Below are 25,248 nucleotides of genomic sequence, written 5' to 3'. Positions count from 1 at the left end.
AAAATTGCTCAATCCTTCAATCCCTGTGGGATCGACCTCACTCATGTGAGTTATTATTACTTGATGCGACCTGGTACACTTGCCGGTGAGTTTTGTGTTGGATCGTTTTCCACACATCAAGTTTTTGGCGCCGTTGCCGGGGATTGATTAGATCAACAATGATTAAGTGGTGGTCTAGATTAAGCACTTTTTCTTTGCTTTTTTTCATTTTCTTTATTTTTAGCTAACACACTAACTGTTTGAATTTTTTCTTAAGCTAACATTAACTTCACTCTAGCAATAGAGTGCAGTGTTCCTGGTTTTTCTGGTTTTGTGTGACTCTTATGTTTTGCTTGTATGTCAGGGACAAGGGGAGCTATACCATCTTTTGATGCACAAGACAAAAGAACTCTTAGGAGATTGAGAAGATAAGCAAGAGGGAAAAGTGCTGTCCTTACCCTAAATGTCAATGCAAACAACTTTGAACTAAAACCACAGCTCATCACCTTGGTCCACAGATCCTGTGGGGTAGGTGGAGATCCTGTGGGGTCCATAGATCCTGAGGTGTTAAGGAATTTGAGTTCCTGCACCATTCTGGCGTTCAAACGCCCATTCTGTGCCAAATCTGGCATTTAAAGCCACCTCTGCTACCTTTTCTGGCGTTAAACGCCAGTTTTGCTACCTTTCCTGGCGTTAAACGCCACTCTGCTACCCATTTCTGGCGTTTAACACCAGCCAGATGCCCATTTCTGGCGTTTAACGCCAGCCTGTGCTAGACAACCCTTTCTGGCGTTTAACGCCCATAATGCTGCCAGGCTGGGCGTTAAACGCACATTCTGCTATCCTTATTGGCGTTTAAACGTCAGTAAGCTTGTCCTCCAGGGTGTGCTATTTTTAATGCTGTTTTTCATTCTGTTTTTGATTTTTTAGTTGTTTTTGTGACTTCACATGATCATCAACCTAAAGAAAACATAAAATAACAATGGAAAACAAATAAATATAATTAAATAACATTGGGTTGCCTCCCAACAAGCACTTCTTTAATGTCAATAGCTTGATAGTGAGCTCTTAGAGAGCTTCACAGAGAATCATAGCTTGATGTTGGCCTCCCAACACCAAACTTAGAAGTTGATTGTGGGGGCTCTGTTTGACTCTGTATTGAGAGAAGCTTTTCATACTTCCTCTCCAGGGTTACAGAAGAAGATCCTTGAGCCTTAAACACAAGTAGTCCTCATTCAATTGAAGGACTAGCTATCCTCTGTCCACATCAATCATAGCTCTTGCTGTGGCTTGGAAGGGTCTTCCATGGATGATAGATTCATCTTCATCCTTCCCAGTCTCTAGAATTATAAAGTCAGCAGGGATGTAATAGCCTTCAACCTTCACTAAGACATCCTCTACAAGTCCATAAGCCTATTTTCTTGAATTGTCTGCCATCTCTAGTGAGATTCTTGTAGCTTGCACCTCAAAGATCCCTAGTTTCTCCATTACAGAGAGGGGCATGAGGTTTATACTTGATCCAAGGTCACACAGAGCCTTCTCAAAGGTCATGGTGCCTATGGTACAAGGTATCAAGAACTTTCCAGGATCCTGTTTCTTCTGAGGTAATTTCAGTTGAACCAGATCTTTCAGTTCATTGATGAGCAGTGGGGGTTCATCCTCCCATGTCTCATTACCAAATAACTTGGCATTCAGCTTCATGATTGCTCCTAGATAGTGAGCAACTTGCTCTTCAATAATATCTTCATCCTCTTCAGAGGAAGAATACTCATCAAAGCTCATGAATGGTAACAGTAAGTTTAGTGGAATCTTTATGGTCTCTGTATGAGCCTCAGATTCCTTTGGTTCCTCATTAGGGAACTCCTTGGAGGCCAGTGGACGTCCCTTGAGGTCTTCCTCATTAGAAATCACTGCCATTTCTTCCTCTTCAGGTTCGGCCATGTTGGTTATAGTTATGGCCTTGCACTCTCTTTTTGGATTCTCTTCTGTATTACTTGGGAGAGTACTAGGAGGGAGTTCAGTAACTCTTCTGCTCAGCAGACCCACTTGTGCCTCCAAATTTCTAATGGAGTACCTTGCTTCAGTCATGAAACTGAGAGTGGTCTTAGATAGATCAGAGACTACAGTTGCTAAGTCAGAGTGGCTCTGCTTAGAATTCTCTGTCTGTTGCTGAGAAGATGATGGAAAAGGTTTGCTATTGCCAAACCGTGCTCTCCTACCGTTATTGTTATTGAAGCCTTGATTAGGCTTCTGTTGATCATTCCATGAGAAATTAGGATGATTCCTCCATGAAGGATTATAGGTGTTTCCATAGGATTCTCCCATGTAATTCACTTCTTCCATTGCATGATTCTCAAGGTCATAGGCTTCTTCTTCAGAGGAAGCTTCCTTAGTACTGCCTGTTGCAGCTTGTATTCTAGACAGACTCTGAGAAATCATATTAACTTGCTGAGTCAATATTTTGTCCTGAGCCAATATGGCATTCAGGATATCAATCTCAAGAACTCCTTTCTTCTGAGTTGTCCTGTTATTTACAGGATTCCTTTCTGAAGTGTACATGAACTGGTTATTTGCAACCATCTCAATGAGTTCCTGGGCTTCTGCAAGCGTCTTCTTCACATGAAGAGATCCTCCAACAGAATGGTCCAATGACATCTTGGACAATTCAGACAGACCATCATAGAATATACATATGATGCTCCATTCTGAAAACATGTCAGAAGGACACCTTCTAATCAATTGCTTGTATCTTTCCCAAGCTTCATAGAGGGATTCACCTTCCTTCTGTCTGAAGGTTTGGACTTCCACTCTAAGCTTACTCAACTTTTGAGGTGGAAATAATTTGGCCAAGAAAGCATTGACTAACTTTTCCCTAGAGTTCAAGCTATCTTTAGGTTGTGAGTCCAACCATGTCCTAGCTCTGTGTCTTACAACAAAAGGGAAAAGCATAAGTCTGTAGAGCTCAGGATTGACCCCATTGGTCTTAACAGTGTCACAGATTTGCAAGAATTCAGCTAAGAACTGATGAGAATCTTCCAATGAAAGTCCATGAAACTTGCAGTTCTGCTGCATCAGAAAAACTAATTGAGGCTTAAGCTCAAAGTTGTTTGCTCCAATTGCAGGAATTGAGATGCTTCTTCCACAGAAGTCAGAAGAGGGTGCAATAAAGTCACCAAGCATCTTCCTTGCATCTCCACCATTCTTATTGGGTTCGGCCATCTCTTCTTCTTTTTCAAAAAATTCTGTCAGGTCCTCTCCAGAATGTTGTGCTTTAGCTTCTCTTAGCTTCCTCTTTAGAGTCCTTTCAAGTTCTGGATCAGCTTCAACAAGAAGTTCTTATCCTTGCTCCTGCTCATATGAAAAAGAAGATAACAGAAAAGAATATGAATTTTCTGTCACAGTATAGAGATTCCTTTATGTGAGTAGAAGAATAGTAGAATGAAGAAGAGAGAAGATGAAGAATTCAAACACAGAGAGGGAGAGAGGGTTCGAATTATAAAAGGAAGAGAAGTGTTAGTAGATGAATAAATAAATAGAAAAGGATGAGAGAGAGAGAGAGAGAGAATTCGAATTTCAAATTAAAATAAAAGGAAAATATTTTTGTTTTTATTTTAATTATTGGTTAGTATTTAAAATTTAAGGGAAGAAATAAAATAAAATTTGAAAAAAAATAAGAAATAGTAATTAATTTATCTAGTTTTCAAATTTTTAGAGAAAATATATGATTGAAATAGAAAACTTTTTAAAATAAAACAAAAAGTCAAGTAGTTAATTGAAAAAGATTTCAAAATCAATTTTGAAAAGATAAGAGGTTAGAAAAAGATTTTGAAATTAATTTTGAAAAAAATGATATGATTGAAATCTATTTTGAAAAAGTTTTGAAAAGGAAATTAAAAAGATTTGATTTTTGAAATTAAAGTTGATTACTTGACTAACAAGAAACTAAAAGATGTGATTTTAGAATTTAAAGATTGATCCTTTCTTAATAGGTAACTAACAACTTGAAAATTTTTGAATCTAAACATTAAATGTTAGCATTAATTATAAAATAAGAAAAAGATTTTGAAAATTGATTTTGAAAATTTTCGAAAATATTAAAAAAATGAAAAAGATTTGATTTTTGAAAAAGATTTGAAGAAGATAGAAATTTTAAATTGAAATTTTGACTTGACTAACAAGAAACAACTAAATTTTAAAATTTTATGACCAAATCAATTCAAAATTTCGAAATGTATGAGCAAAATAAGGAAAAGATATTTTTTTATTTTTGAATTTTAATAAGAAAAGAGAAAAAAACAAAAAATTTTAAGATCAAAACATGTAATGCATGCAAGAACACCTTGAATGTCAAGATGAACACCAAGAACACTTTGAAGATCAAGATGAACATCAAGAACATATTTTTGAAAATTTTTAAGAAAAGAAAAACACGCAAGACACCAAACTTAAAAATTTTTATCCTTTAGACACTAATAATTCAAAAATGCATATGAAAAACAAGAAAAGACACCAAACAAGAAAAATTTAAAGATCAAACAAGGAAATTCATCAGGAACAACTTGAAGATCATGAAGAACATATGCATGGATTTTCAAAAATTTTTAAGATAAATTAAAAAAAGTGCAATTGACACCAAACTTAAAATTTGACATTAGACTCAAACAAGAAACACAAAATTTTTGGTTTTTATGATTTTATATTTTTTTTGTATTTTTTGAAAATTAATTTGGAAAAAGAAAATAAAGAAATTCAAAATTTTTAATACGAATTCCAGGAATCATGCAATGTTAGTCTAAAGCTTCAGTCTAAAAAGATTAGACGTGGCTAGCCAAGCTTCAGTAGGACATGACATACAACAGCCAAATTGATGGGAATCAACTAGCTCCTGTGATGATAAAAGCATCATCTGAAACTCTAGAATTCATTCTTAAAAATTCTGAAGAACAAAATAATTTTTTTTGTTTTTGTATATTTATTTCTTTTTTTTTATTTTTTTCAAAAATAAAAAGAATAAAAACAAAAAGCTTAAAATTAAAATAAAATTACTTAATCTGAGCAACAAGTTGAACCGTCAGTTGTCCAAACTCGAACAATCCCCGGCAACGGCACCAAAAACTTGGTGCACGAAATCGTGATCTCAACTGCGCCAACAACTTGGTACGCACGATCGTAATCTCAACTCTTTTTCACAACTCCGCATAACTAACCAGCAAGTGCACTGGGTCGTCCAAGTAATAAACATTACGTGATTAAGGGTCGATCCCATGGAGATTGTCAGCTTGAAGTAAGCTATGGTCATCCTTGTAAATCTTAGTGAGGCAGATTCAAATGGTTATGAGGTTTTGATAATTAAAATATAAATAAAATATAAAATAAGATAAAGTTACTTATGTAATTCATTGGTGGGAATTTCAGATAAGTGTCTGGAGATGCTTTGTTGCTTCAGAACCTCTGCTTTCCTATTGCCTTCTTCCAACCATGCGTTACCTCCTTCCATGGCAAGCTGTATGATCCTCTCAGATGAAAACAAATCCATATGCGCTGTCACCGCACGGCTAATCATCTGTCGGTTCCTGCTAGCGTCGGAATAGGACCATTGTCCTTTTGCACAGTGTCATTTGTGCCCCACATTCGCAGGTTTGAAGCTCGTCACAGTCATCCCTTCCCAGATCCTACTCGGAATAACACAGACAAGGTTTAGACTTTCCGGATCCCGGATCCTACTCGGAATACCACAGACAAGGTTTAGACATTCTGGATCCCAGGAATGCTGCCTTTATTCTAGCCTATACCACGAAGAGAATATACTCCAGCTGTCGTCCAATGACTACGTTGAATATCGTGCAGATCACTTTGTGGTTGTCAAGCACGCAACCTTGGTAAAGCGAGTAACGATGATTGGGTGATTGTCACGGGTCACCCCTTCATTCTGACTTAACTGAATTAAGTACGAGAGTATATCTTGGAGAAGAAGTAGGCGTGAATTGAATAGAAAACAGTAGTAATTGCATTAATTCATTAAAAACAACAGAGCTCCACACCTTAATCTATGGGGTGTAGAAACTCCACCGTTGAAAATACATAAGTGAAAGGTCTAGGCATGGCCATGAGGCCAGCCTCCAAACGTGTACAATGATCTATAATAGCATAAGATCAACCAAAGACGGGTCAAAAGACGTAAAATGAATCTCTAAAAGTAGTTTTTATACTAAACTAGTAACCTAGGGTTACAGAAAATGAGTAACGAAGTGCAGATAGTGCAGAAATCCACTTCCGGGGCCCACTTGGTGTGTGCTTGGGGCTAGCATTGAAGCTTTTTCGTGCTTAGACTATTCCTGGAGTTAAACGCCAGCTTTGGTGCCAGTTTGGGCGTTTAACTCTAATTCTGGTGCCAGTTTGGACGTTTTACGCCAGAATTTTTAGGCTGACTTTAAACGTCAGTTTGGACCATCAAATCTCGGAAAAAGTATGGACTATTATATATTGCTGGAAAGCCCAGAATGTCTACTTTCTAACGAATTAAGAGTGCACCAATTGGGCTTCTGTAGCTCTAGAAAATCCACTTCGAGTGCAAGGAGGTCAGAATCCAACAGCATCTGCAGTCCTTTTTCAGCCTCTGAATCAGATTTTTGCTCAAGTCCTTCAATTTCAGCCAGAAAATACCTGAAATCATAGAAAAACACAGAAACTCATAGTAAAGTCCATAAATGTTATTTTTGAATAAAAATTAATAAAAATATAATAAAAAGTAACTAAAACATACTAAAAACTATGTAAAAACAATGCCAAAAAGGGTATAAATTATCCGCTCATCAGTAGCACTGCCTTTATCCAGACTGCTGCAGAAGGATGTTGAGTTCAAGCTGAGTGAGGACTGCATGGAAGCATTTGATAAGCTGAAGATCGCCTTGACTCAAGCTTCGATTGTGAGAGGACCAGATTGGAGCCAGCCTTTTGAGATTATGTGTGATGCCTCCAACCATGCAGTAGGAGCGGCGCTGGCCCAGCGTGAAGGTAAGGATCCTTTTGTAATAGCTTATGCTCCTAAGACCTTAGACGTTGCTCAGTCTAATTATACTACCACTGAAAAAGAGCTTATGGCTATTGTTTTTTGGTGCACGAAATTGTGATGTCCAGGCTCGAACAATCCCTGGCAACGTGAGCAACTTGGTGCGCGTAATCGTGATTACACACTCATAATTTGTCACAACTTCGATACAACTAACCAGCAAGTGCACTGGGTCGTCCAAGTAATACCTTACGTGAGTAAGGGTCGAATCCCACGGAGATTGTTGGTATGAAGCAAGCTATGGTCACCTTGTAAATCTCAGTCAGGCGGATATAAAATAATTATGGAGTTTTCGAATATTAAATAATAGAATAGGGATAGAGGTACTTATGTAAATCATTGGTAGGAATTTCAGATAAGCGAATAGAGATGCTTTTCGTTCCTCTGAACCTCTGCTTTCCTGCTATCTTCATCCAATCTGTCTTACTCCTTTCCATGGCTGGCTTTATGCAAGGGCATCACCGTTGTCAGTGGCTACATCCCCTCCTCTCAGTGAAAGATATGCTCACATGCTCTGTCACAGCACGGCCAATCATCTGTCGGTTCTCGATCATGCTGGAATAGGATTCACCCTCCTTTTGCGTCTGTCACTAACGCCCAGCAATCGCGAGTTTGAAGCTCGTCACAGTCATTCAGTCATTGAATCCTACTCGGAATACCACAGACAAGGTTTAGACTTTCTGGATTCTCTCGAATGCCTCCATCATTCTAGCTTACGCCACGAAGATTCCGGTTAGGAGATCTAAGAGATATTCATTCTAGCTTATTTCATGTAGAACGGAAGTGTTTGTCAGGCACGCGTTCATAAGGGAGAAGGATGATGAGCGTCACACATAATCATCACCTTCATCATGTTCTTGGGTGCGAATGGATATCTTAGAAGCGAAATAAGAAGAATTGAATAGAAAACAGTAGTACTTTGCATTAATCCTTGAGGAACAGCAGAGCTCCACACCTTAATCTATGGAGTGTAGAAACTCTACCGTTGAAAATACATAAGTGAAAGGTCCAGGCATGGCCGAGATGGCCAGCCCCCTAAAACGTGATCAAAGGATCATAAGGTAATCCAAAGATGCCTAATACAATAGTAAAAGGTCCTATTTATAATAAACTAGCTACTAGGGTTTACATGAGTAAGTAATTGATGCATAAATCCACTTCCGGGGCCCACTTGGTGCGTGTTTGGGCTGAGCCTGAGTGTTGCACGTGCAGAGGCCATTTGTGGAGTTGAACGCCAGTTTCTGTGCCAGTTTGGGCGTTCAACTCTGGTTTTGGATCCTTTTCTGGCGCTGGACGCCAGATTTGGGCAGAAGGCTGGCGTTGAACGCCAGTTTACGTCGTCAATTCTTGGCCAAAGTATGGACTATTATATATTGCTGGAAAGCCCTAGATGTCTACTTTCCATCGCAATTGGAAGCGCGCTATTTCGAGTTCGGTAGCTCCAGAAAATCTACTTTGAGTACAGGGAGGTCAGAATCCAACAGCATCAGCAGTCCTTTTGCAACCTCTGAATCTGATTTCTGCTCAAGTCCCTCAATTTCAGCCAGAAAATACCTGAAATCACAGAAAAACACACAAACTCATAGTAAAGTCCAGAAATGTGAATTTAACATAAAAACTAATGAAAACATCCCTAAAAGTAACTAGATCCTACTAAAAACACACTAAAAACAATGCCAAAAAGCGTATAAATTATCCGCTCATCACAACACCAAACTTAAATTGTTGCTTGTCCCCAAGCAACTGAAATCAAATAGGATAAAAAGAAGAGAATATACTATAAATTCCAAACTATCAATGAAACAGAGCTTCAATCATATGAGCGGGACTTATAGCTTTTTGCCTCTTGAATAGTTTTGGCATCTCACTTTATCCATTGAGGTTCAGAATGATTGGCATCTATAGGAACTTCAGATTTCAAATAGTGTTATTGACTCTCCTAGTTCAGTATGATGATTCTTGAACACAGCTTCTTTATGAGTCTTAGCCGTGGCCCTAAGCACTTTGTTTTCCAGTATTACCACCGGATACATAAATGCCACAGACACATAATTGGGTGAACCTTTTCAGATTGTGACTCAGCTTTGCTAAAGTCCCCAATTAGAGGTGTCCAGGGTTCTTAAGCACACTCTTCTTTTGCTTTGGACCTTGACTTTAACCGCTCAGTCTCAAGTTTTCACTTGACACCTACACGCCACAAGCACATGGTTAGGGACAGCTTGGTTTAGCCGCTTAGACCAGGATTTTATTCCTTTAGGCCCTCCTATCCACTGATGCTCAAAGCCTTGGGATCCTTTTTATTTGCCCTTGCCTTTTGGTTTTAAGGGTTATTGGCTTTTTGCTCTTGCCTCTTGGTTTTAAGAGCTTTTGGCTTTTTCTGCATGCTTTTTTTTTTTTTTTCGCCTAATTTTTTTTTCTTCTTTTTTTTTCTGCAAGCTTTGTTTTTTTGCTGCTTTTTCTTGTTTCAAGAATCATTTTTATGATTTTTCAGATTATCAAATAACATGTCTCCTAGTCATCATTCTTTCAAGAGCCAACATATTTAACATTCTTAAACAACAACTTCAAAAGACATATGCACTGTTCAAGCATACATTCAGAAAACAAGAAGCATTGTCACCACATCAATATAATTAAGCTAAGTTCAAGGATAAATTCGAAACTCATGTACTTCTTGTTCTTTTGAATTAAAACATTTGTCATTTAAGAGAGGTGATGGATTCATAGGACATTCATATCTTTAAGACAAAGTTACTAATTACTAATGATCATGTAATGAAGACACAAACATAGATAAGCACGTAGCATAGAAAACGAAAAACAGAAGAAATAAGAACAAGGAATGAATCCACCTTAGTGATGGTGGCGTTTCCTTCTTGAGGAACCAATGATGTCCTTGAGCTCTTCTATGTCTCTTCCTTGTCTTTGTTGCTCCTCCTTCATTGCTTTTAGATCTTCTCTGATTTCATGAAGGATGATGGAGTGCTCTTGATGTTCCCCCCTTAGTTGCTTCCAATAATTGTGTGGAAGAAAATGTATCCCCTGATGTATCTCAGGGATCTCTTGATTTGCAGTCAAATGTTCTACCACTGAGCTATAGACCCTTGATGGAAGCTTTTGTCTTCCCTTTCCTCTTTCTAGGGGTTTCTCTGGCCTTAGGTGCCATCAATGGTTATGGAAAAAAAACAAAAAAAGCTATGCTTTTACCACACCAAACTTAGAATGTTGCTCGCCCTCGAGCAAAAGAAGAAAGAAGAAGAAGATATGAAGGAGATGGATGGGAGTGTGTATTCGGCCATATGGGTGGGATTGGGAGAGAGAGAGAGAGAGAGAGAGATGTTGAATTTTGAAGGTAGTGGGTGTATGGATGTGAGTGGTAAAGGGTTAATAGGGAAGAGTGTTTGTTGGGAATAGAGGATGATTGAGAAGAGAGAAGAGAGTGGTTGGAGGTAGGTGGGGATCCTGTTGGGTCCACAGATCCTGAGATGATCCTGTGAGGTCCACAGATCTTGAGGTGTCAAGGCATTTACATCCCTGCACCAATTTAGGCATGTAAAATGCCCTTGCACACAACTCTGGGCGTTCAGCGCCAGGTTGGTGCCCATTTTGGGCGTTCAACGCCCATTTGCTGCCATTTCTGGCGTTGAACGCCAGAACCATGCTTGTTCTGGGCGTTCAGCGCCAGGATGTTGCCCATTTTGGGCGTTCAGCGCCAGAACCATGCTCTGTTCTGGCGTTTGAACGCCAGGCAGATGTTCCTCCAGGGTGTGATTTTTCTTCTGCTGTTTTTGATTCCGTTTTCAATTTTTCTATTTATTTTGTGACTCCACATGATCATGAACCTAAGAAAACATGAAAAACAATAAAAATAAGAATTAGATAAACATTGGGTTGCCTCCCAACAAGCGCTTCTTTAATGTCAATAGCTTGACAGAGGGCTCTCATGGAGCCTCACAGATGTGCAGAGCTTTGTTGAGACTCTCCAACACCAAACCTAGAGTTTGGATATGGGAGTTCAACACCAAACTTAGAGTTTGGTTGTGGCCTCCCAACACCAAACTTAGAGTTTGACTGTGGGGGCTCTGGTTGACTCTGCCTTGAGAGAAGCTTTTTCTGCTTCTTCTCCATGGTTGCAGAGGGAGATCCTTGAGTTTTAAACACAAGGGAGTTTTCATTCCATTGAAGGACTATTTCACCTCTGTCAACATCAATCACAGCTCTTGCTGTGGCCAGGAAAGGTCTTCCTAGGATGATGGATTCATCCTCTTCCTTTCCAGTATCCAGGACTTATGAAATCAGTAGGTATGTAAAGGCCCTCAACCTTTACTAATACATCTTCTACTTGTCCATAAGCCTGTTTTCTTGAGCTGTCTGCCATCTCTAGTGAGATTTTAGCAGCTTGCACCCCATAGATTCCCAGTTTCTCTATTACAGAGAGGGGCATGAGGTTTATTCCTGAACCAAGGTCACACAGAGCCTTAAAGATCATGGTGCCTATGGTACAGGGTATTGTGAACTTTCCAGGATCCTGTTTCTTCTGAGGCAATGTCAGTTGATCCAGATCACTTAGTTCATTGATGAACAAGGAAGGTTCAACTTCCCAAGTATCAATGCCAAATAATTTGGCATTCAGCTTCATGATTGCACCAAGAAATTTGGCAGTTTGCTCTTCAGTAACATCCTCATTCTCTTCTGAAGAGGAATACTCATCAAAGCTCATGAAGGGTATAAGGAGGTTCAATGGAATCTCTATGGTCTCTAGATGAGCCTCAGAGTCCTTTGGTTCCCCAGAGGGAAGCTCCTTATTGACCACTGAACGTCCCAGGAGGTCTTCCTCCTTGGGATTCACGTCCTCTCCTCTCCTCACAGGTTCGGCCATGGCGCTTATGTCAATGGCCTTGCATTCTCCTTTTGGGTTCTCTTCTGTATTGCTTGGGAGAATACTAGGAGGGATTTTAGTGATCCTTTTACTCAGCTGGCCCACTTGTGCTTCCAGATTTCTAATGGGAGACCTTGTTTCATTCATGAAACTTACAGTGGCCTTAGATAGATCAGAGACTAGATTTGCTAAATTAGAAGCATTTTGTTCAGAGTTCTCTCTATGTTGCTGAGTTGATGGTGGAAAAGGCTTGCTATTGCTAAACCTGTTTCTTCCACCATTATTAAAGCCTTGTTGGGGCTTTTGATCCTTCCATGAGAAATTGGGATGATTTCTCCATGTTGAGTTATAGGTGTTTCCATAAGGTTCACCTAAGTAATTTACCTCTGCTATTGCAGGGTTCTCAGGATCATAGGCTTCTTCTTCAGAAGATGCCTCTTGAGTACTGTTGGATGCAGCTTGCATTCCATGCAGACTCTGAGAAATCATATTGACTTGCTGAGTCAATATTTTATTCTGAGCCAGTATGGCATTCAGAGTATCAACTTCAAGAACTCCCTTCTTCATAGGCGTCCCATTACTCACAGGATTCCTTTCAGAAGTGTACATGAACTGGTTATTAGCAACCATGTCAATGAGTTCTTGAGCTTCTGCAGGCGTTTTCTTTAGGTGAATGGATCCACCTGCAGAAGTATCCAGTGACATTTTTGATAGCTCAGATAAACCATCATAGAATATATCCAGGATGGTCCATTCTGAAAGCATGTCAGAAGGACACTTTTTGGTCAACTGTTTGTATCTTTCCCAAGCTTCATAGAGGGATTCACCTTCTTTCTGTCTGAAGGTTTGAACATCAGCTCTAAGCTTGCTCAGCTTTTGAGGAGGAAAGTACTTGGCTAAGAAAGCCGTGACCAGCTTATCCCAAGAGTTCAGGCTGTCTTTGGGTTGAGAATCCAACCATAATCTAGCTCTGTCTCTTACAGCAAAAGGGAAAAGCATAAGCCTGTAGACTTCAGGATCTACTCCATTAATCTTAACAGTATCACATATCTGCAAGAATTCAGTTAAGAACTGAAAAGGATCTTCAGATGGAAGTCCATGAAACTTGCAGTTCTGCTGCATCAGAGAAACTAACTGAGGTTTCAGCTCAAAGTTGTTTGCTCCAATGGCAGGAATGGAGATGCTTCTTCCATGTAAATTGGAATTAGGTGCAGTGAAGTCACCAAGCATTCTCCTTGCATTGTTGTTGGGTTCGGCTGCCATCTCCTTTACTTGTTCGAAATTTTCAATCAAGTTGTCTCTGGATTGTTGTAATTTAGCTTCTCTTAATTTTCTCTTCAGAGTCCTTTCAGGTTCTGGATCAGCTTCAACAAGAATGCCTTTTTCTCTGTCCCTGCTCATAAGAAAGAGGAGAGAAAAAGAAAAGAAGAGGAATCCTCTATGTTACAGTAAAGAGGATCCTTATTGTTAGTAGAAGAAAAGAAGAAGAAATTCGAACACAGATAGAAGAGGGGGTTCGAATTTGGTGATGATGTGAGGAAGAGATGTTAGTTAATGAATGAATAAATAGAATAGGATGAGAGAGGGATAATTTTCGAAAATTATTTTGAAAAAGAGTTAGTGATTTTTGAAAAATGGTTTTTGAAAAATGTTAGAAATTTTCGAAAAATTTTTTAAAATTTAAAAATAAAAATAATTAGTTAATAAAAAAGAAATTTTTGAAAAAGAGGGAAGATATTTTCGAAAATTAGAGAGAGACAGTTAGTTAGGTAGTTTTGAAAAAGTTAAGAAACAAACAAAAAGTTAGTTAGTTAGTTGAAACAAATTTTGAAAAGATAAGAAGTTAGGAAGTTAGAAAAGATATTTTGAAAAGATATTTTTGAAAAAGATAAGATAAGAAGATATTTTTGAAAAGATATGATAGAAATTAGTTTTTGAGAAAAGATTTGATTTTTAAAATCTCAATTAATGACTTGATTCATAAGAAATCACAAGATATGATTCTAGAACTTAAAGTTTGAATCTTTCTTAACAAGCAAGTAACAAACTTCAAATTTTTGAATCAAAACATTAATTGATTATGTTATTTTCGAAAATTTGGTATAAAAAATAAGAAAAAGATTTTTGAAAAATATTTTTGGAATTTTCGAAAATAACTAAAAATTTTGAAAAAGATTTGATTTTTGAAAAAGATTTTGAAAAAGATAAGATTTTCAAATTTGAAAATTTGATTTGACTTATGAGAAACAACTTGATTTTAAAAATTTTTGAAAAAGTCAACTCAATTTTCAAATTTGATGAGAGAAAAAGGGAAAGATATTTTTTTGATTTTTGAAATTTTTATGAAAAACATGAAAAATATGCAATGCATGAAATTTTTAGATCAAAACATGTGATGCATGCAAGAATGCTATGAATGTCAAGATGAACACCAAGAACACTTTGAATGTCAAGATGAACATCATAGACATAATTTTGAAAAATTTTTAATGCACAGAAAACATGCAAGACACCAAACTTAGAATTCTTTAATGCTTAGACACTAAGAATTCAAGAATGCATATGATAAACATGAAAAGATACAAAACAAAAAATCATCAAGATCAAACAAGAAGACTTACCAAGAAAAACTTGAAGATCATGAAGAACACTATGAATGCATGATATTTTCGAAAAATGCTAGATGCATATGCAAGTGACACCAAACTTATAACATGACACAAGACTCAAACAAGAAACAGAAAAATATTTTTGATTTTTATGATTTTTTAATTTTTTTTGGATTTTTATTTTATATTTTTCGAAAATTATATGAAAAAGAAAAATAAGGATTCCAAAATTTTTAATATGAATTCCAGGAATCTTGCATTCTTAGTCTAAAGCTTCAGTCCAGGAATTAGACATGGCTCACTAGCCAGCCAAGCTTTCAAAGAAAGCTCCAGTCCAAAACACTAGACATGGCCAATGGCCAGCCAAGCTTCAGCAGGTGATCATGGATCAGCAGCAGGTGGATGAGTAACAACTAATTTGCTCTTGATAACAAATTGCAAGCCTCAGTCCTAATGAATTTATTCTTAAAAATTTTGAATAATTTTTTTTGAAAACATTTTTATTTTTTTTTTTCGAAAACAGATGAGAAAATTTTGAAAATATTTTTGAAAAATTTTTGAAAAGAAAATAAAAAGAAAATTACCTAATCTGAGCAACAAGATGAACCGTCAGTTGTCCAAACTCAAACAATCCCCGGCAACGGCGCCAAAAACTTGGTGCACGAAATTGTGATGTCCAGGCTCGAACAATCCCTGGCAATGTGAGCAACTTGGTGCGCGTAATCGTGATTACACACTCATAATTTGTCACAACTTCGATACAACTAACCAGCAAGTGCACTGGGTCGTCCAAGTAATACCTTACGTGAGTAAGGGTCGAATCCGACGGAGATTGTTGGTATGAAGCAAGCTATGGTCACCTTGTAAATCTCAGTCAGGCGGATATAAAATAATTATGGAGTTTTCGAATATTAAATAATAGAATAGGGATAGAGGTACTTATGTAAATCATTGGTAGGAATTTCAGATAAGCGAATAGAGATGCTTTTCGTTCCTCTGAACCTCTGCTTTCCTGCTATCTTCATCCAATCTGTCTTACTCCTTTCCATGGCTGGCTTTATGCAAGGGCATCACCGTTGTCAGTGGCTACATCCCCTCCTCTCAGTGAAAGATATGCTCACATGCTCTGTCACAGCACGGCCAATCATCTGTCGGTTCTCGATCATGCTGGAATAGGATTCACCCTCCTTTTGCGTCTGTCACTAACGCCCAGCAATCGCGAGTTTGAAGCTCGTCACAGTCATTCAGTCATTGAATCCTACTCGGAATACCACAGACAAGGTTTAGACTTTCCGGATTCTCTCGAATGCCTCCATCATTCTAGCTTACGCCACGAAGATTCCGGTTAGGAGATCTAAGAGATATTCATTCTAGCTTATTTCATGTAGAACGGAAGTGTTTGTCAGGCACGCGTTCATAAGGGAGAAGGATGATGAGCGTCACACATAATCATCACCTTCATCATGTTCTTGGGTGCGAATGGATATCTTAGAAGTGAAATAAGAAGAATTGAATAGAAAACAGTAGTACTTTGCATTAATCCTTGAGGAACAGCAGAGCTCCACACCTTAATCTATGGAGTGTAGAAACTCTACCGTTGAAAATACATAAGTGAAAGGTCCAGGCATGGCCGAGATGGCCAGCCCCCTAAAACGTGATCAAAGGATCATAAGGTAATCCAAAGATGCCTAATACAATAGTAAAAGGTCCTATTTATAATAAACTAGCTACTAGGGTTTACATGAGTAAGTAATTGATGCATAAATCCACTTCCGGGGCCCACTTGGTGTGTGTTTGGGCTGAGCCTGAGTGTTGCACGTGCAGAGGCCATTTGTGGAGTTGAACGCCAGTTTCTGTGCCAGTTTGGGCGTTCAACTCTGGTTTTGGATCCTTTTCTGGCGCTGGACGCCAGATTTGGGCAGAAGGCTGGCGTTGAACGCCAGTTTACGTCGTCAATTCTTGGCCAAAGTATGGACTATTATATATTTCTGGAAAGCCCTGGATGTCTACTTTCCATCGCAATTGGAAGCGCGCCATTTCGAGTTCTGTAGCTCCAGAAAATCTACTTTGAGTGCAGGGAGGTCAGAATCCAACAGCATCAGCAGTCCTTTTGCAACCTCTGAATCTGATTTCTGCTCAAGTCCCTCAATTTCAGCCAGAAAATACCTGAAATCACAGAAAAACACACAAACTCATAGTAAAGTCTAGAAATGTGAATTTAACATAAAAACTAATGAAAACATCCCTAAAAGTAACTAGATCCTACTAAAAACACACTAAAAACAATGCCAAAAAGCGTATAAATTATCCGCTCATCATTTTTGCTCTGGATAAATTCCGAGCCTATTTACTTGGTACTAAGGTGGTAGTGTACTCAGACCATGCAGCTCTAAAATATTTATTAGCTAAAAAAGAGTCCAAACCAAGGCTAATACGTTGGATATTGCTGCTGCAAGAATTTGATTTAGAAATTAAGGATAGGAGTGGTTCCCAGAATTTAGTGGCAGACCACTTGAGTCGCCTTGAGCACATTAAGGATGACACCACTCGTATCAATAATGCTTTTCCATTTGATAGCTTGCACGCAATATCTAAAGTAGTTCCTTGGTATGCGCCTATAGCTAACTATTTAGTTAGTCATACCTTCCCTCCCAATTTTACTAAGCATCAAAGGAACAAGCTGAAAAGTGAGTCCAAATATTATATATGGGATGACCCATATTTATGGAGGTATGGTGCTGACCAGATAATTAGAAGGTGTGTGCCTCAATCAGAATTCCAGTCCATTTTATAGGCCTGCCACTCTTCTGAGAGTGGTGGACATTTTGGTCCTCAAAGAACAACTAGAAAAATTTTAGAATGTGGATTATGGTGGCCCACTCTTTTTAAAGATGCTACCGCCTTCTGTAAATCTTGTTCTCCATGCCAAAGGTTTGGAAATATATCCAAGAGGGATGAGATGCCCCAACAGCTTATGCTATTCTATGAAATTTTTGATGTTTGGGGCATTGACTTCATGGGTCCATTCCCAAACTCTAGTAGTTTCTTATATATACTGTTAGCTATAGATTATGTTTCTAAATGGGTGGAAGCAATTCCTGCCCGTACTGATGATGCTAACACCGTTGTCTCTTTTGTTAGAAATCATATTATCTGTCACTTTGGGTCACCGCCAGCAATTGTGAGTGATCAAGGCACTCACTTTTGTAACAGGAGATTGACAGGCCTACTAAAGAGACATGGCATCATTCACAAGGTAGCTACAGCTTATCATCCCTAGACCAATGGGCAAGCAGAGGTGTCTAACAGAGAGATCAAGCGTATTTTGCAAAAGATAGTCAAGCCTCATAGGAAGGACTGGAGCACCAGACTTGTAGATGCGCTCTGGTCTTATCGGACAGCATACAAGATGCCCATAGGAATGAGCCCCTTCCGCTTAGTATACGGAAAGGCTTGTCACCTCCTAGTGGAGGTGGAACACAAGGCTTTCTAGGCTGTAAGAGAATGCAACATGGGATTTGAGAAGGCCGGTGCTGAAAGGAAGCTACAACTGGCAGAACTGGAGACCCTTCGACTCGAAGCATATGACATTTCTAGGTTATATAAAGAGAAGGTGAAGGTTATGCATGACAAGCATATAAAGAGAAGAGAGTTCAGACCTAGGGAGCTAGTTCTCCTTTACAACTTAAGGTTGAGGCTCATGCCAGGCAAGCTGAGGTCAAGGTGGGAAGGCCCCTATAGAGTAGAGAAGGCAGAGCCATACAGAGTCTTTGATAGGGGCGGAATACCGTCGGTAAGGAATTTCACAAGATTCGTTGCAAGTATAGCCATCAACCAAAAAATAATCCGTGAATCAAATTTTGAAGGAATTGGTTGTCACAAGTTCAACCCCAATAAAAGTAACCGAAGTATTCAAACCTCGGGTCGTCTCACAAGGAATGGGAAAACATACGCATCAACATTGGTTAGAATTCCGGGGTTGCAAGTCATGAGCAAGAAATTAAACTAAGAATCCTAACAAGCAAGTAATCTTGAAATGCAAGAAACTAATTCAAATAACTAAAGCAGAATGTTTGCAATTCCAAACTAATAAGATAACATCCAAGATAGTTCTACTCTAAGACTAACCAAATAACTATAACTAAGACAAGCAATTAGGATTTTTGGGGTTTTCAAATACGAATAATAAAGCAACTCTTGGCTAGACATGGGAATCGGGGTCACTATCCTTGTCTAATAACCATATCTTGACAATTATGAGGAATCAAACTCATTAAATCTACTTCTATATTTGAAGTATGTTAAATGGTTTAGTCAACATCAACCCATAAGGTCTAGCCTAGCTACTAATTGACTTAGTAGTAGGCTAGTGTCAATGGCTATCAAATTGACCACTAAGGGTTCTCAAATCATCAAATCCATTAGACCCAATGACTCAAGTTTACCCAATTCCCTTAGCCTAGGCCAAGAATAAAGAGAACTACTCCATAATCAAGGGAAATATTTCATCAAACACATGGTAAGCATTACTAAAAAATATATTCAAATTGCAATTAAATTGAAATTAACAAGTACCCACTAACAATTATCAACATACAATCACTCAAACAACACAATTAACCATGAAAATCATCAATGTAACATAAGATCTAAACAAAATGACAATTGACAAGAAAATATAAATCTAACAAAGAAAATATAAATCTAACACAAGATCTAAACAAAATTATGCTAAGGAATTCAAATTAAGCAATCAAAACTAGTAATTAACAATATCCAATTCAAAATTCAACAAGGGAAGATCAAATCAAACTAGATCTAGAGAGGAACAAGGGTTCTCTCTCTAGAATAACAAGAACAAAAAATTAGCTAAAAATTGAGTCTCAGTGTGAATGAATGATCCCCTCCCCCTTTCTCCCTAGCATCCTTGGGTCTTTTCTATGCAAAACCAGCTTGAATTTGGGCCTCTTGAGCCTTAGAAATCGCCAGGCATGATTTCTTTTAATGAGGTCACGTGCATCTTATTGCGCGTACGCGCCATGCGTGCGTGCGCACTGATTGATTTTGCGATCCACGTGTGCACACCATGTACGCGTGCGCGCCGGTGTGGATTTCTCTAATTTGTGCGGATGCGCCAATTTTCACGCGCCACTTCCAGCTGTCCACATCCGCATGTGCGCGCTAGGTGCGCGTGCGCGCCCATGCTGAAATTTTCGAAATCCAAATATTCATGTTCCTTCCTCTTGTGCATGCTTTCTTTCTCTCTTCTAGGCCATTCTTGCCCTATAAATTCTGAAATCACTCAACAAATACGTCACGACATCGAATGGTAATAAAAGAGGATTAAAATATAGCAATTCTAAGGCAAAAGAAGCATGTTTTTCATTATGGAGCAATATTAGGAAGTGAACACAAAACCTTGCAATTCTTGTGGATAAGTTTGAAAAATATTGACAAAACCCCCCAAATTCTACACAATATAAACCACAAAATTGGGGTTTACCAAATCTCCCCAGACTTAAACCAAGCATGTCCTCATGCTTAAAAATAAAAAGACCAAAGATCATGGTAAGAAAAGGGTTTATGAAGTGCAAATTTCCTAAATGAATGCATGCAACTAATGTAAAATTATCTATCTACTTGGTCAAGGGTAAATCTATCCTCCAAGAACACATATGAGCATACGGGGTGAAAATGATATGTAGTTCAAAAATCCTACCAATTTGAACATCACTATGAAGCGCATATAACTTGCTCGATGAACGCTTGTGAAAGCCGGGAACAAGGAGTTGAGCATCGAACCCTCACCAGAAGTGGATCTGCTCTATTCGCTCGAGTGTATAGGGTTCGTCACTCAATCCCCTCCTAATCATGCTTTCCAAGATTTGTCTTTCATCTAACAATCAACAATTACTTAATGCATGCTTACAAATATCATGAGGTCTTATTCATGGGTTGTAATGGGGCTAGGGTGAAGGTAAGGATGTATATGGTCAAGTGAGCTTAAAATTGGAATCCTTGATTAACCTAAGATCCCACTAGACACATACAACAACCTATACAACTATAATGCAATACATAGCTACCTATGCGTTTCACTTTTTGCATACTCATGCATTCTTTTCAATTTACATACCATATGCATTGTTATTATTACTTTGTCTTGGGGCATTTTTGTCCCTTTTCATTGCATTCTCTTTTTTCCATATTTTTGTTTCTTCTACGTTATTATTTTTTTTCTATTTCTTTTTCTTACATTCTCATATATTCACAAAAAAATTGTTTTCTTTTTGGTCCCCTTTTTCTTGGGATTTCATGAACAAAAGTTTCAATGCTTATGGTTCAATCATTCAATACATGAGTATGTTCCCAAATCCCAGAATTTTCAATTACAAGTACAAATACACCTCTTTACATCTATCCAAGTTCCCAAGTACACCCTCCCATTTGAATGATACACACCTCCACTTACCTAAGCTAATCAAGGATCCAAATCTAGGGACATTCATTGTTTTTCGCTTAGGGTTGTTGATGTGCTCTATTTAAGAACAAAAAGGGTTTATCATGGGCTCAAAATTGGTTAGCAATGGTAGATAAAAGGGTTATGGCCGTTTGGGAGAAGTGACTATTGAAATGATGGCTTCAATCATGTAAATGCATTCATACACAAAGTAATGGATATATAGAATTAGACAAAGCAAGGATTACAATCATAGAGAGAGAATAATGCACACAAGAATGGGAAATAGTGGTTAGAAGATATAACTACACAATAGGCTCAAAACTCACATGCTTGTGTTCTTAGCTCAATCACTATGTTCCAAAATACACTCTTGAAGCAAGTTCACCGCAAAAATATTTTTCAAAATTGGTAGGGTACCCCGAAGTTACAATTTCTTAGGGAAGAAGTCATTATTTTGACCAAGTAACTCTATAGAGACTAACTATCATGCAAAGGGTATTTACAAGCAAGACTAGCTACAAATGTAATGTACTAACTACTAAGCAAAAGATAAATCCATGGGTGTTGAAAGGAAGAGATTGTTACCCATGGAGATCGGTCGAACGAACTCCCTACACTTAGAATTTAGCACAGTCCTCCGTGCTATCAACAATGCGCAAAGGGCGGTCGGGACCGGAACCTTCACTGTCCCCTTCATCAGAGCTCCCGTCACTTGGGTTTGAGGTGGACGTGAATATTTTTGGTTCCTCCATACTAGGGGTAACACAACGCAGAAGCTTCTTGATGTAAGTGTATCGGCGTTGGTTGCACCGCTCATATCTATCAATCTTCCGGTGTATATCTTCTATCCTTTGATGGGTGGATCTTTGTCGTGGTGGTGACGATGAGGTGGAAGGAATAGTAGATGGGAGGGCTATATCAAGGCTTGGGTTATTCATAGGAAGCTGTAAGTATTTTCCGCTTGGGACCACATCGTCCTTAGCCAGAATTATAGCCTTCGTGTCCATGGCTTCCCAAAGAACACCCGCAGCAGCAACTAAATTAGATACCAATGCTGGAAATGGCAAATTACCCTGGGCGTGGACTTAACCCATCGCTTGCTTGATAAGAGGCGGAATGTTCATCGGTCTCTCCGTGAGAACACACCAAACAAGCAAGGCGAGATCCGCCGTGAAGGACGACTTGTGGGTGCTAGGTAGCACATAGTGGGATAGGATCTGGGCCCAAGCTCTAGCTTCTACAGTGAGGAAACGTGCGTCAATGCACTTGGGCCGCATCTGGAGTCAACCACGGGTCCAAAATGTCTCTGGTTCAGCAATGACTCAGAAGATCGAGTCCCAATCAAATCCAAACTCTTCTCGCTGACGTAACACCTCTTGGTAGCCATCCATGTCATTTGGTATTGGTAAGACATTAAGCACTTGCTGAATAGCCTCCTCTGAAATAGAGACTAGCTTCCGGCGCATGTATACTGATTGAAGAGAGGAAAGATGGTAGTTAGTGTAGCATTCTACCACCCATGAGAGGTTGACCTCCTGTGGTTTTCTTAAAAGAAACTCCCATCCTCGCCGTTCAATGCAGGGTAGAATGCAAGGAGCCACCTTGTCCGGCGGGGCAAGTAGCTGCTCGGCATGATAGTTCCTTTCAACCATGGCGGGGAACACAAGTTCACAGAACCGGTTGGGGAACCTTGAAGAATCCATTGCCGGTTTGTTCTTCTCTTTTTCATCAATAGGAGCGGGTGCCTTCACCTTCTTAGATAGGGGTTTGGCTCCTAATGAAGAGTGCGCCTTAGAGTTTGACTTTTGGGGTGCCCTCTTTGTGGCTAGTTTCCTTGAAGCTTTCTCCTTGCCTTTCTTGGTGGCCATCCTGAAAAAGGAAGGGAAAGAAGGAAAGTATTAAACCCAAAGAATCATCTCAACAAAAACATGCAAGTGAAAGGTAGTGCCCAAAAGAAATAGTGTAACAAGGTGATCATAGAGGCATGGGTCACAACACTTCGCATGGGATGCAAGAGAGAGTAAAGCATGCAATATGGCATGAGAAGAATAATCTCAAGCATCCACAACAAAGAGCAAGTCATGTTCAATGAGTATCTAATTAGCAAGCATACACTCTAAGCAAGCAAAGTGGACTCAATGCATTTAGAAGAAAGCAAGTGAGTAAGGAGGAAGCACCAAATTGAAGGTACATGATTAAAATAAACCAAAATGGCATTCGTGCATTTCCTCGAACACTTGGCATGCAGTTAACAAGCAATGAGCAATGATGAGATATTCAACCAATTAAAAGCCCAAAATAAAATATCAACCATCACACAACATCACTTACTAACAAGGATAAAGAAAGATAACAAGAAGATCTATTAAAGCGAATTAAAATTCAAATTTAACATCCATGGAAGAGCAAGAAAAAGGAAAAAGTAAACAAACAGAAAGCAGGTAGTGTAAACATGCAACTAATAAGAGAAAACAAGTGAATCAATCAGAAATATCTAACTAGAAAATAGATTATGCAAAGAGAGTAAGAGATGAGATATAGGAGAAGTAGAACCTTGAGAAGTGTAAAAGAACAAGGTGGAGTTTTTCTTTTGTGAAAATGAGAAAGAGATAGAAGAGATGTAGTGCCACCAGAGGTGGTGGTGGTTGCCGGTGAGTGGCCGGAGACGGTGGTGGTGGGTTGTGGAAGAGAAAGAAGAGAAGAGAGGAGGTGATGGGTGAAGAAGAAGAAGAAAGGAAATAAGAAAATAGGTGAGAAAGAGGGAAGAGACAGGGTGCGCCAGGTATAAAACTGGTTCGTGCGACCGGCGCGTACGCACGGTGCGCTAGCGCGTCGATGAGGGTGGAGTGAGGGGGCGCGTACGCGTCCAGGGCGCGTATGCATGAAGTCAGTTGGGCTCCTGGCACAGAGTTGGCATAAAGTAGGCCTAACTCTCGGGTTTTTGTACTAGAGTTGGTATGCAGCACAGGCGGCGCGGACGCGCACAGTGCGTGGACGCGTGCTTGGTGAAGGTGGCGACCGTCTCGGACGCGCCAAGTATGCCTGCGCATCAGTGCGGGCACAGAATAGGCACAAATATGACACAACTCTCAGGTTTTTGTACCAAGGAATTCAAATTGCACAACCGACGCGCGCGCGCACAGTGTGCTTGCGCGTCGATGGCCAAGTTGCAAGGGGCGCGCAGGCGGCATGCACGCTGGCGCGTGGGTGCCTGGCAGGAAGTGGGCACAAAGTGGGCATAACTCTCGGGTTTTTGGACCAGGAGTGTGAAATGCACCACCGGCGCACGCGCACAGTGCGCTCGCGTGCGGATGCCCCTTATTCCTTGTTTTTTTTTTAAGCAACATAGGCAGGGCTATTCTAACATATTCATTGTAGGTGTTTAAGTTAGTAGTCAAGAAAATACTCACAAATTTATGCACTATTCAAAACATAGCAATCTCTCTACTTCAACAATTCATCCATACCAAAATGATGAAATCTATATGAACATCCTAGTTATCCAACAAGATCAACAAAACTAGCATTCCTACTGATGCCAGGGCATTTTGGCCAGTTTCACTGACCTTTTCTTTACTGTTTTTAGGGTAGTTTCATGCATTTTCTTAGGAAATAAGCTAGTTTTGGGTAGATATTCACTTACATCTTGATTCAAGCATACATTGTGCACTTTACATGATTTCATGAGGATTTTGCATAAATTTAAGGACAAATTGGATGTTACATTTCCCATGACTTGGACTAGAACTTTGATGCACTTTATTGCTTGATTTCAGGACAAAGGAAGCAAAGAAGAACCACATTAGTGGCTACGTTAGTTACACTAACGTTAACACTAACGTGGAATGGGAGTAACTTGCAAAGTTAATGAGAAAAGTAATTGCCAATAACTCTCTCGAAGCCATCATTAACCACGTTAAGAGTCACGTTAACTAAGGTAACGTGAACTCTAACGTGGAAGTAAAGAAATGGAGCCAACGTTAGTAACACTTAACATTATCACTAACGTTGGACCAAGATCATGAGTGGCCACGTTAGAGTCCACGTTAACTTAGTTAACGTGGCCTCTAACATTAAGAAGAAAAGGGGGAAGCCAACATTAGTGACATTCAACATTATCACTAACGTTGGCCAAGTCACACAAGGCCACGTTAACTTCCACGTTAACCTAGTTAACGTGGAAGCTAACGTGAAGAGACTAGGTGGTCGACAACGTTAGTGACACTAAACATTGTCACTAACGTTGGGA

At 39.2% G+C, this 25,248-nt stretch overlaps 1 non-coding gene across 1 annotated transcript; it reads left to right on the top strand.

Annotated features, from left to right (window-relative positions):
• The first annotated feature begins 12,686 nt into the window (after nucleotides 1-12,686).
• LOC112752501 (small nucleolar RNA R71) lies at nucleotides 12,687-12,794 on the top strand. Its single transcript, XR_003176935.1, has one exon. It is a non-coding gene; the product is annotated as a small nucleolar RNA R71 (small nucleolar RNA).
• Nucleotides 12,795-25,248: the final 12,454 nt, after the last annotated feature.

Source organism: Arachis hypogaea, chromosome 15 (genome assembly GCF_003086295.3).
Source record: "Arachis hypogaea cultivar Tifrunner chromosome 15, arahy.Tifrunner.gnm2.J5K5, whole genome shotgun sequence".
NCBI lineage: Eukaryota > Viridiplantae > Streptophyta > Magnoliopsida > Fabales > Fabaceae > Arachis > Arachis hypogaea.
The sequence above is the reverse complement of the archived record's forward strand: the minus strand, read 5'-3'. Positions and strand labels throughout refer to the sequence as shown.